The sequence below is a fragment of the Cryptomeria japonica genome, chromosome 5, assembly GCF_030272615.1.
Source record: "Cryptomeria japonica chromosome 5, Sugi_1.0, whole genome shotgun sequence".
Lineage (NCBI taxonomy): Eukaryota > Viridiplantae > Streptophyta > Pinopsida > Cupressales > Cupressaceae > Cryptomeria > Cryptomeria japonica.
In genome coordinates, this window is record NC_081409.1 from 645,332,599 (window position 1) to 645,346,283 (window position 13,685).

Sequence of the window (13,685 nt, forward strand, 5' to 3'; positions counted from 1 at the left end):
GAGTTTATTTTTTAAGGTTTTAGTTTACTTCTCATATTAGTATTTTGTTTAACTATTATACTTAGCTAATTTTAAATATTTATAATTTAAAGGAATAAATTAATTATTAGGGGAGGGTCAAATATTACAATAAAGAGATATAAATGAATGTAAGGGTCACTAAAGAAATTACAAATCATGTTTTATTAATGGGAAAAATAAAGGAAAAGACGTGGAAGAGGAAATGATAAAAACAAAATTTACTAATTTTAAGGCTTACAAATTGGCTATTGATACAGAAGAAATAAAAAATAATTCTAAACTGACCCATTACTTTATATGGGTCCCATAACAATTATTTGATAATTTACATTACATGATGATAAATAATTTTCATATACTTCAAATATCTATTCATATTTTATTTAAATGCATCTTGGTTTTACAATTTAATACCCTTATTGATTCCATTTAGTTTTGAACCATTGTGATGGAATACATTATGAAAAATATATACCAAGTGTTACACTTTCATGCTAACTCTCACTCCTTCAATCCTTTGCTAGTCCCATCCCACATTCATTTATAGCATTCTCGATTCATTTCAATTTCTTGCATCTCTAATTACATTTAGGTCAACATGTTTATCACTATTTTCTATTTATTTAAATTATTGACTATCAATCTTTTCTTTCTAACTTTTCTATTTAGTTAATTCATATATTAAAATTCATAGCATCTATTAAAAAACAAAGAGAACATTTTCAAAATATTTCCATTTGGATCACTAAAATTTTTAGCGGTTAACAATTGATGCAAAAAGATTGTTAAAATCTGTAAGTCATAAAATTGATCATATTATCATGAGTGCTATTATGCATTAGGCTATACCAATTTGTAAATCTCATCTCTTCTTAATTCAAAAAAATAGAATCGTACTTAATTATATTAATTGATTTTAATTAATTGAAATTAATGTAAACAAATTATTTCCATACAATAATCTAAAATATGTGACATTGTTTTAAGATTTTAATTGTTGTATTACTCATAGTTCAATATTACACTCTTGAGTACAACCTAAGTTGGCCTAGTTGTAGAGAACTTGTGCTCTTGAAAGAGGGATCACAAGTTCAAATCCCACAAGGGGGTAGGGTGTGTAAAGCTTATCGGCTTCGGCCCATTACCTATATAAAAAAGAGAATATTAAACTCTTGAGGTTGAGGGCCTCGTTCAAGTAGAGGTTAGCGTTGTTCCAATCTGGGCTTCCTTGGCTTGGATTGGAGTTGGTGTTTTCAAGTTTAAAGTTTAAATTTCCTATGCTAGTTTGATAAACTTGATTTTGCTCTTAATATGTTTATATACTATGTGAAGATTTTTAGTATAGACTCTCGTTAGAAGTCTTTTTGGTTCTCCATCCCTAAAGACTGTATTTAGAATTTTTTATATAATATTAAAATTAAGGCCTTGAAATAAAATTACATTCCCTTGAATAATGCATCTTCTTCCAAAATAATAAAAAAAAAGCTAAAAAAGAAATGTTCTTATGAAACACCTGCATTCAACAAGATTATTCATAACATTCTGTTTTTATAACAAGCTAATAAGCCTCAATAGTTAACTTATCTTGGTGCCGCAAGATAAAAATAAATTTTGAATTAAAAGCTAAAATAAGTATAGTGTATCGTGCCATGGCACAATTGAAAGGATGTTTAGCAGGAAAATTAAATAACTTATTTGGAAAGGATGTTTATCCCAACAGTTATTCTGTTTATTGTACAGTAAACATTCTCCAATCCGTCCAATTAATTCAGCTTTCATCGTGAAGTGTGAACCCAACGACATAATGACACCAAAAAAATAGAGCCGTTGACAACGAGAGCTTTGAAATCCATATGATAAAATGATAAATAATAACATTATTCAACTAACTCAGAGCTTCGAATCTTTTTCAGTGTGAATAGAAAAACTTCAATCTCCGTAACATTATTGACACAGAAAGACGCCCTTCTTCGAATTGCCACTATATTACAACGTCGCACTCATGTGAAAAAACTAAATGGACTGCGGAATTTGGGGTAACAACTCCATAAATTAGATTAAATGTTAGATACGCAGAAAATTCAATAACTTTGAAAATAAGGCATCATGCAAAGAATCAGTTTGTCATAAATGTTAGATACAAGAAATCAGTAGGTCGTCTCTGAAGCTTCACATTGGCATTCAATCGAAGATTGTTTTTATGTATGCAAAGGGAGTTGTCTGCAAAAGAAATATAGGGTTGTCAGCTAAAGAGTTGCTACTTGCTCCTTGTTAATTAAAATGTCTCATCATAATATAACTGGAATATTAGTTTTTATGTCAATATTTTTTATATTTATTTATTTTCATTTAGATAATAATGGACAGAAAAGAGTTCTTAACAAGGTACAAGTACAAATTTGAGGTTTGATCTTACTTGTCTAGGCTAGGTTTTTATGATAATTATATATACAAACTTGTCTTTAAAATGTTAAGACAAACATTATATTATATATAGATTAAATAATACATAAATTTTTATTAGAAATTTAAATAAATTTTAATGATTACAAATTGAAGATAATCATATTCATGCATATATTCATATAATATTCAATTAAAATATACATTAATATGGCAAACATTCATCGTAAATAGCTTATATAACATATCTTGCGACAATATTATAGACTAAAATATGTGACCAAAATAAAAGTGTTATGATCCTTTACAGTTAGGTTCATATCCCTTTAAGTAGACAAATGTTAGAACATAAGATGATGAGCCAATTCACATGTGTCACATGTTATTTTTGACAACTATATTTGTATTGAAACAAAACAAGTAGAACAAACAATTACAAGACATTTTCCATTTACATTATACTAGAAGTTGTTTGGAAGCAAATGAAAATTTGAAATAGAAGAAGAAGAATAAAATGAAATCATTGTGTGGAGTCTATGGCTTTTGATTCTAGATGTTGTCAAAACCTAATAGAACATTGATGTCATGGAAATAATGATTTGTCCTTAATATCTATTTATCTTTGTGGCATATATTGCCTTCCAAGGCCACCAAAATTCAAGCACCATGACAACTTTATTGAGATGAGCATTATACCTTGCATCTAATGCTACCTTTCTCTCCTTAACAAAACATTCCAAACTTGATTCGATTTTTACCAATTCATCCATGCTCTTACTCAATCACTTCGAATTTGGCTCTCCACTTGCACATATAAAAGAACACGACTAATTTATGTTGTTATTGAATTCAATTTTCTACAAGTTATTAACATTTGCTAATTAAATTATTATCCAAAACATCATCCTTTATTTTTTGGAGCTATGCTCTGAAGCCAATAATCAATCCTACAAGCCATCCTTCACACACATGAAAAGAAACTTTCTAGATGTTATTCCACCTATACACAACTAAAATTGTCATAGCCTAATTGAATAGTTTTTTTTTAATTTAATTATTCTATTTTCTTCTATTAATTAAATGAAAATTTATTTGCTTAATTAATTCACTAATCCTTTTTCTAATCCATTTTCTATCCTAATTTAAATAATTAATTTTGTTTATTTAAATTCCCTCTTTCCCAAATTAAATAAATATTTAATTTTTTAATTTATATGGCCCTTCTTATATTAATTAAATAAATTCTTTAATTTATTTAATTAATTTATGTACATGTTTCTCTTTCCATTTGTGTAAATGATCCATGTTATCATGTTAGCTTCTCCTCAATTAGTTTATTCAATGAATATATGAAATTAAAAAAATATAGTCAAAATTAAATAATTTAAATTTAATTTTTATTTTATATGATTGTGAAAATGCCATTTTTATTAATTTCTAATGATAATACTAACTATAAAATTCAGTTTTCCAAAAAAAATGCATTTTATACATTCAACATATTCAATAAAATGTCAACGAGGTCACCAACATCTATCCACCATACAAATCAAATAAATGTGTGCTTTAATTTAATATGTGCACCAGTTCTTCTTATACCACAACCTATCCAATGTAATGTCTATTAGCATGTCCCTTTGCATGGACAATTCTAGAGTCTAGATGTCTAATGTTGATTTGAACAAAGTATGGTCCTTCTATGTGATTAATTGGTTTGTTGTAGAGTAGTTGTTGCTAGGCGTCAATTCTTACCATAAGGAATATAATCTAATGAAATGTAAATAAATACATCTAACTAAATCAACGATATTTTAATAAATATAACTGTGACATAAATTAAAAAATATATAAAATAATTTTATTCATTTATATATTTATGTTTTTTTTTAATAATTTTAAAAATTAAACCTTTAAATGGAAAATGACATTTTATTATGTTTTCACTAATTAATGATTTAAAGAAAAAAAATGTCAGTGATAGGACTCATAGTTTGGTTGGTTTTGTCAATGACATCTAGGCCAGTGCCTTAAATTTGATTCCTCCATTATTTTTTATGACACCCACATTATTAATAATTGTGAGACTTTGTGTGGTGGCTCTTTAACTTCCTCTAAATCAAATAAATTTTTAAATATTTTTCTAGAATATATGAAAATCTATATGTGATTTTTTATTTAATTTTGTAAATTTTAGTGAGAAAACAATTTATTATAATTATATATTAATGAATGGTGTATTTAAAATTGTTTTTTTTTACTTTTACTTATTTTCATGCATATATGTTTCTACTTATATTTATAAATATACACGAGTTTATATATTTTTGCAATCAATATATTAATTATCATAAACATCCTAAATATATCTATCTAAAAAGTAAATTATTTTATATTATTTACTTTATATGTATATTTATAAGTACAAGAACGCGTGAACACATAGACACATATTTAATTTGAGATATTAAGGCGTATAAATATCTTAAGTGCATCTATGTAATAATATATTATTTTATTTTAACTTTAGAACTACTCTAGATTTATTTTATCTTATTTACATTGTTTATTTTATTGATTTAAGAGGTCTTTTGTTTAATGAAGGGTTACTCTAGAACTATTTAAGAATTGTTTTACTTTTGTTACATTATTTTATTTTATATATTTTACAAAAGAGTTATTTTTTTTACTTAAGAGATTTTATAATTTTAATTTTCTAAATATATGTTTGTTGTGCTTTACCTGTTATGTGCATAGTCATTAGTTAATACTTTGTTCTACTACTATAGAACAACTCTTAATGTAATTGCACATGTTCACATATTTATCACTATACACTAGTTGCATATTTGAATCTAAGCCCTCTTATGTCCTAGGTCATTTCTACAAGTGAGGGCTCAAACCCACAAGCATTGAATTGACCCTTGAAATTTAAAATTTGGCCATCTCTTACCCATTACTTTTCTACCTAAGGCAGCTTAACACATATTTGTAAGATTTAGTGCTATGTTTTTATATAAAGGCATTCAATTTCAATCACTTTGTATCTCAAAATATCCTCCCCTCTCCCATTTTCAATATCATGATCCACACTTAATGAAGGGAACGCTTTAATTTAGTGGTCTAAAATGAATCTAGATCCACACATTTAGTATTGGAATATGTACATGATTGAGATTAACTATTTTCCATCTTTTACAAATCTTTCTAAGGGCCAACATAGGAGAACATAGTTAGGCATGGAAACATAATGATATCCCCTTAATGAAATTTAAAAATATGAATAGTCTTCACACTAACAAAAACTATATGAATTAAAGATTGGTATCTATTTGTTTCTTTCTTCCTCTTCCCCTCTATCTCCATCTCTACTTTTATCTACTCTAAACTAACTATATTATTCATAGGAACTTGACACATTGTGTCCTTTTTCGTAATTGGAATATTATTTTCTACATTAGTATTTATAACTATTTTCTTTTTAATGAATACATGGGTTAGATTATATTAATTACTGTACACATATCCACAAAAAATATAGAGGGACACATGGTCATCCCTTGGAGTTAGATGTTCAAAACCTAGAAGGCTAAAAGACAGTCACATGAGCCCATCTCAAAAAGTAAAATACCAAATATAATTATAAAAGTCATTAGGTCAAATCCTCAATAGTAGATAAGCCTAAAAAAAAGTTGCTCAAGCTATAAGAGCAATCCAGAAAGACATCAGAGAGGGATCTCGGTCATCCAGTTTCCCTTATACATTAGTAGTATGTGAAATGACGTCAACCAAGGAACACCCCTCATTAGTAGCAACTTCGCCTTCCTCCTTATCTTACTCATCACAAATAGGTGATATCACCAAAGTCAATCTAGGAAACCCCTTGGAAGAATTAGTCTAGCCATTACCACCACTAGAAGCTAGTCATGTCCCCCTAGAACCCCACTTAGAGGAAAAAGCCTCCTTGTACGGGAGATATAGAGAATTGAGGAGTAGAATCACTTCCACCACAAGAGTGGCAATGAGCATCTTGTGATAAAGGGGTCTAAGAACACTGGATTGAAGAATTGTGACCATGCTAGTGGGCACGAGGTGGGGAGTGGCCACATGAGGAAGAGCTATTAGGAGGAACACATGCTACCATGCAAGGGGCATTTTCCTAGTTTCCAAGAACCTCTTGGAGGTGAAAAACCTCTAGTGCCACTATATTTTCTCACACCTAGATTTAAAGCATCCGCATTGTTGCAAATACACACTTTAGGAAAAGGTGAAACATCGGTAGCAATAGAACTATTAGAAAACAAAACAACCTTTCTATCAAGTTCCATAGAGAAAAGACAATCTCTATCCTAAAATCATGCCAAATTTGGGTATACTTAAAAGGGAAATGGGGCCAATCCCTTAGATGAGCCATGTCCTAGTAAAATGGCTTTGGTTATGAGGGATGAAAAAATTCATGAATCCAACTCCACAAGTTTTGAGTATGATGACAAAGCCAAAAGAGTTGACCAAAAAATGGACAAGGAGGATCCATAATACCCATATTTCAAAGGCCAAATCCCAATTAAAAGCCTTGGAAAATAATACACCAAACAAAGTGGGTGAACTGAAGCTCAATGTCAACAAACTAGATGTTATGAAACTATCATTTCCAAATAGAAAGAGGCAATTGCAAGTGCCACTAAAGATTTAATGTGGACACCATGGGAAGGTGTAGAAAAATCCAATGGTACCCTAGATGTGGCTTATAATTATAGAAGGTGGTGTTAGAAGACCAATGTCAACCTTTCTACCAAGGCTTCATAGAGTGAATGCCAGGTAAAGGCAAAGCCGATAGAACAATGTCAAATGTCTCTCGATTTAGCCAAAAAAGACAATACTAAGTTTTCATATCTTCCCAATAGTGAAGATTCATCAAGGCTCTAAAAAAAATTCTTGGGGGGTGCAAATGCATCACTTGTAAAACCCTAGAGCACAAACCCAAGGTAGTTAGGCAAGGGGAGGCCTGTGAATCTAAATGAGTAGAGACCACTAAAGATTATGCTAGTTAAAAGAAAGATCATCTCAAGAGCTAGAATCAACGTAGTAGATCTTGGGCTTAATGACTTCTTATGCACACCAAATTCTTTTGGCCACAAAGTTGCCTTCGATGTCCACAACATCTTTCATCACTAGAATGGTTATAAAATTGATCCCATTCCATGCAAGCTAGTTGCTAGGATAATTGGAAGAAAGTAGTTTTCACCATGGTCTAAATTTAAGGTTTGACCTTACTTATTGAGAGTCACTTTTTGTCACGAGTATATATACAAACATGTCTTTATAATGTTGATCTTAAGATGGTGAGAGATTGGCACATCAAAGGTGATATTTATAAGGCTTCAAGATAAATGAAAAAGGATCGTGAAGGTATTAGTTGGATTCATCTCCCAAGGGGATGGATAAAAGATAATTTTGATGGGGCGGCCAAGGGTAATCCTCGGTCGGATGGGAGTGGGGGAATGTTAAGAGATCACTATGGCAACTTTGTTTCACCTATGGCACTCTCCTTGGGCTCTCATTCCAATAACATAGCTGAAGCCATAAGAGTTTTCCAGGTCATTGGTCTTGCTACCAAAGTGAACATAAAAAATATATGGAATGAGGGGGCCTCAAACAACATTATTGAATGCCTTCTAGGAAATTCCCCCCCATCATGGACCATAAAAAGTTGGATCGATGATGCTAAATCCCTTTTATCCAACTTTGAAAATGTTAGAATTTCCCATGAGTTTAAGGAAGCTAATGCGGTGCCTGATTATTTTGCCAATGAAGGGATCAAGATTATTGGCTGATGCACGTGGCATACCTATAATGAATTAGAAGTGGATGTCAAAGCCTTATTTGACTATGATGTCATGCATGGTAAAGTTGTCGTTTCAAATAATTATTAAGTGGATTAGAGAAGGATAGTTTTTCATCATTCAATACATTGGTGGTGCCTTAATTATCTTTACGAGTTGCAGGGAGTGACACATTTTGTGGGTGTATTGGTTTCACTGTTGGCTTCCACTAAGTTTATCTTCTCCACTACTGCAAAAAGTGAAATCTGTGAAAAATGGGGGGAAGCAAGAAGAGGGTGGAGCCAAAAAATTGTGAGAAGCACAAGAAAAACTAGAAGGTTTGGAGGAAAATTTATAGAGGAGGACTGAGAGCTTTCCTTGAGAAACTTCATGGTGCTAACCCTGATATTGAGAAGTATTTTATCAAAAATTGGAAGGAGGTAGGAATTGTTATCTTTGGGAGAAAAGTGAAGATATATGAGAATCTTATTGGGGAAGTAACGGGACTTTCTACAAAGGGGATGAAGTTCTTTCGTGATAGAGAGATCTTTGATGAAGCGGTTATCAAATTTTTAAAAACTGACGAGGAAAGCGCTTGTTTAAGTTTCAAATAGCTATTTTGAGGTTGGTACCATTAAGAAGCTCTGGAGGGAGGTGCTCAAGATTTTAATGGAATACATTACCATGGATGACAGATTTACCTGATTCTACTGCTACCATTTTATCCTCCCCAACCACTTCTGGCACAAGGTTAGGATTTATTTTCCCTACTACTTGTTGTGTTGTCTGAAAATTTGTCTTCAAGAACACTATAATAGACCTAGGAATTACACTGTCCTGTATGTTGGTCTTATTCAGCTTATTCATGAGCACTTTGCAAACATGTCATCTCCATCTAATCCCATTTCGACCTTGGCCTCGGAAGGGTATGATATTGAAACTAGTTTGTCTGAGGGAAATTCTTATTGGGAAGAGTAAATTACTCCCCCCTCTAAGAAGGTTCCTAAGAAAACCCCTTTGAGTAAGCCTTTGGGTCAAAAATATCTCTCTTTGAAAACCCTTTCTAAAGCTAAAAACAAGGTGAAGGCCCCTCCTAAGAAGAAGTTGTTTTTTTACTTTGAGGACTCGTTAGAAAAATCCTATGATATGTCTAATCCCAGTGAAGTATGATCCCACTCTTCTCACCCTACCACTCATAGAGAGAATAGGCCTCAATTCTCCAAAGACCTCAAACCTAAAGACCATTACTTTAAACCAGACTAGGAATTTCTAGATGATATCCTCGTAATTGCCAGCAATGGTGTTGTGGGTTTCAGTGTTTTTAATGGGTTTTTTTATGAAATAAAAGACATTAACTTAAAGTATAGGGCGGTGTCTAGCAAATTGGATGAATTTATAGAAAAAGGGAAGCCTTAGAATACTGAAGGGGCAGTGTGGACTGAAGAAGAGAAGTTGTCAATGGTATAATGTCTCCAAAGAACCATGTAACTAATGGATAAAATAAAAAAGGAAAACAAGAAAAAGACCATGCAACTCGAAGGGGAAATTGGTAAAATTAGGAAAACAATGAATGTCATTATGAAGAAAAACTTTGCGGCCATAGTGAGTACATTGGTGGATAAGTTGGATAAATCCTAATAGGGTTCCTTGATCGTGGACATAGACGTTGACAGAGAAAAAGGCTAGAAAGAGGAGTCTTGTCCCTCTAAAGAACCAGAGCCAACCTTAAGAGAAAGGCAAAGTCTTCCATTCAGGAGTTCCAGGATCTGAAGAAGGTGGCTCAAGAGATGAACATCCTTGAAAATGAGATTGCAGAGACTTTAAAGTCCTTAGGTTAATGTTTGTTTGGTTTTAGATTTTTTGTTGTCTTCTAGTTCGGTCTCTTTTCCTTTTTGTCTATGTGACAGCCTTTCTATTTTAGAGGAGTTTGGATGTTTATTTTTCTGTGGTTTTGGGTCCCTGTAAAATCCACTTTTTCCTTAATAAAAAATATGTCTTTATAATGTTAAGAATTTTTTTTATATAGATTGGATAAGAGTTTTTGAATAAATTATATAAATTTTGATGATTTGCTTATTTATTTTTAAACGATACAATTTTTTAAATTATAAATTTACAATTTAAGAAAAAAATTAAATATGATTCATATAATCATTATGTTTTTTTCACTTTTCATCTAATTACTATGAGATTTGGCTTAATAACCTGCCAAGATGCAAATGGATGAAGGAAAGAAAATAGAGAAACGAGAAATGAGAAAGAATAAGCTATATTCTACTCAATAGAATGCAAGCTAACAATGAGCATGAAAAGTGAGAATACAAAGGGAACCACTTGGTTATATCGAAAGAGATACGATATCATAATATTATGACAAGTGTCTTAATCTTCTTATATGAGACATAAAATATATAAGTATCATAAGATTGTGACAAGTGCTTTAATCTTATGATATGAGACATAAAGTTGATATGTAGCATTAAATTGTTACAAGTTTCTTAATCTTATGAAATGAGACAAAAAGTTGTAAATATCTCATGTGGACCATAAGTAAATTTAATTAATAAGATGTGAAAAGGACTTCAGTGGATAACTATATGGACTAGTTAGATAAAGTACCCTATTCACACTAAAAACTCCCTTAAGTGCAATGTAGGGAAAATGTTGATAAAGATGGGTCCCCACTATAATGCTAAATGAGGTACCCATGTACAAAAGATCCTCTCAACTATAAATGAAGGAGAAAACCTAGTGGGAAAAAACTCCCTCATATGAGAGGATGAATGAATAAGGCCTAAGTGACCCCCTAGAAGAGATGTCTCGTACCCCCAAGAGAGACTGAAAATGAACATACTTTCTCTTAGTGAAGGGTTTGGTGAGGATATCTACAGCGTGCTCTATTTTAGGATATTATTGCAAATCGATGACCTACTCCAAATTTAGATCCCTCAGAAAATGCATGTGGATATCAATGTGTTTGGTTCATTGATGGTGAACTAGGTTCTTTGAGATCTAGATGTTGCTCTTGTTGTAATAGTAGATGACTGATGACTTTTGGTAGGTGATACCAAGTTTAGTGAGCATATTTTGAAGCCAAATATCCTCAGTGATAGCATTAACAACCCCTCAATACTAAGCCTTAGTTGAAGAAAGAGAAATGGCATGCTGTGTCTTTCATTACACCTAGATAAAACCAAAACCAATGTGAAAACTATAGCTAGATGTGGACTTTTGATCATCAAGATCACCATCCCAATCAAAACTATCTATCCAACCAAGTTTGAACTTACATGCCTTCTACATATAGTAAATCCCATAACTATGAGTGCCTTCTATGTAGTGAAAGATAAGTTTGGTGGCCTTCCAATGAAGCTCATGTGGCTGTCATGAAGTGTGAAACAATGCAAAATACAAATAAAATGTCAAGGCAAGTATGAGTCAGGTAGATGAGTCTTCCAACAAGTTGATGATACAAGTGGCATCAACTAATGGCTTGGAACACTGTGCCTCTAGCTTGACTCTAGACAAAAAGGAAGTCTGTGTAAAGTGACAATTAGCCATGTGAAAATGAGCCAAAAGATCTAGAGCATACTTGGGTTGCACAAGAGAGATCCTAGAAGAAGACTATGTAATTTAAATCTCGAGAAATAATACAAGAGACCCAAGTCATTCATGGAAAACCTATCATGCAAAGAAATCTTGACATTTGTAATGATGGATGAAGTGCTCCCTATGATAATCAAGTGATCGACATAGAGAGCCAATTAAAGAAGAGAATCCTTCTATTTTAGAATGTAGACATTTAGAATAGAGTGGAATCAAAAGAAACCAATTAAGAGAATAAAGGAGTCCATCTTGAGATACCAAGCCCGTGGGGCTTGCTTGAGGCCATAGAGAGACTTATGTAAGTGACAAACCAATGAAGAATTCTGAAAAAATCCCTATCGTTGCTCCATGTAAATATCCTCATGTGGATACTCATTTAGAAATGCACTCTTCACATCCATCTTATGTATAACTCAACCTTGAGCTACAAAAATACCAAGTATTAGGCGAATGGAGTTCATCTTGGCTGTAGGAGCAAAGGTATTCGTCTAGTCAAGGGTTTGGTCACTAGTTTTAATCAGAAATAGTTACATCAATCTCTTTTGAGTATTTGGCATCTTAGAGTGACCACTATTTAGTCAACTATTATATCCACCCACCTTGCTCATTTTGTTTCATGCATATTATAATTAATAATTTATTATACCATTTCTCTAGTCACCAAGAGATGCTTAAGTAACATTTTTTATTTAACTGCAAGGTTTGAGCATCTTGGAACTAGATACATGATTTCTTCAAGGATTTTCAAACTTGATTCTTTTCATGGCATATGTTTTATTAAGGATTTTACCTGAAACCCCTTTGGAATTTGCTCAAATTTAGCACCATGTTAGGGTATAAATTATTTTCAATATTTGGATGGATAGAAAATTTTATTTGTTTTCTTGCAATATAATTGATCCAAATTTGTCACTTTAGTCTACAACTATGATTTTCTCTTATATTATTCTATAGGTATAGGTTTAGGCCAACAAGGTTTCCCTTGAGGTTACACATCTACAAGTGCTTCTCAATACCAATGCAATGCCCTTTGTACTATAGAGATAGTTTCCGCAACACCTACCTCCAATTGAGGATATCTTTTTCCTCACAACATCGCTCTGTTAAAGCCATTTTTCTTGTCAAACCATGTGCCCATTCTCAAGCCTCTAAATTGCATAGAAGAAGAAACAATGCTCAACAAAGGTAGCATCAACATTCTCACCAACACTCTATACTCCTATAGTTTTTGGTCATGGTCCAATGAGCTAGCCAAGATTTGACAAGTTTTTCAACTTGGTTTTTGGTCTTTCTCTTATTCATAGTACTCAAACTAATGGCGACACTAAGCAAAAAGACACATGTTGAACCCTTTTTTTTAGCATATACATGTAAAATATAAGAATTTCTAAATCATAAATTTTAATGTTTCTATATAACCTCAATTTATAAGTAACTTTCCCAAATTATTACATACATCGCATTTACACAATTTCATTTAGCTAAGTTTTTTATAACAAATAATAATTGAAATATAAGAATTTCAAATATCTAATTAATTGTTAATTAGATTAATTATATAATTTATTACTATTAAAATATATGTAATGATGGTTGATTTAATAAACCAAAATAATACTTTAATCATATCAAAAGGATCGATGAATTCAATATTTTGGCACCATTTTAAACGAACTATAAAATGTTAAAACAGTAAAAATTGAAAAATGTTCAAAATTTGAATATTTTGATGGCAGCACACATTGTCCATTCCCTACGGAGCCCTAAAACAAACAATCGACTCAAACATAGTTAAATGCAAGTATGTAAGGGATAACGATTACTCCACGAGTAGTT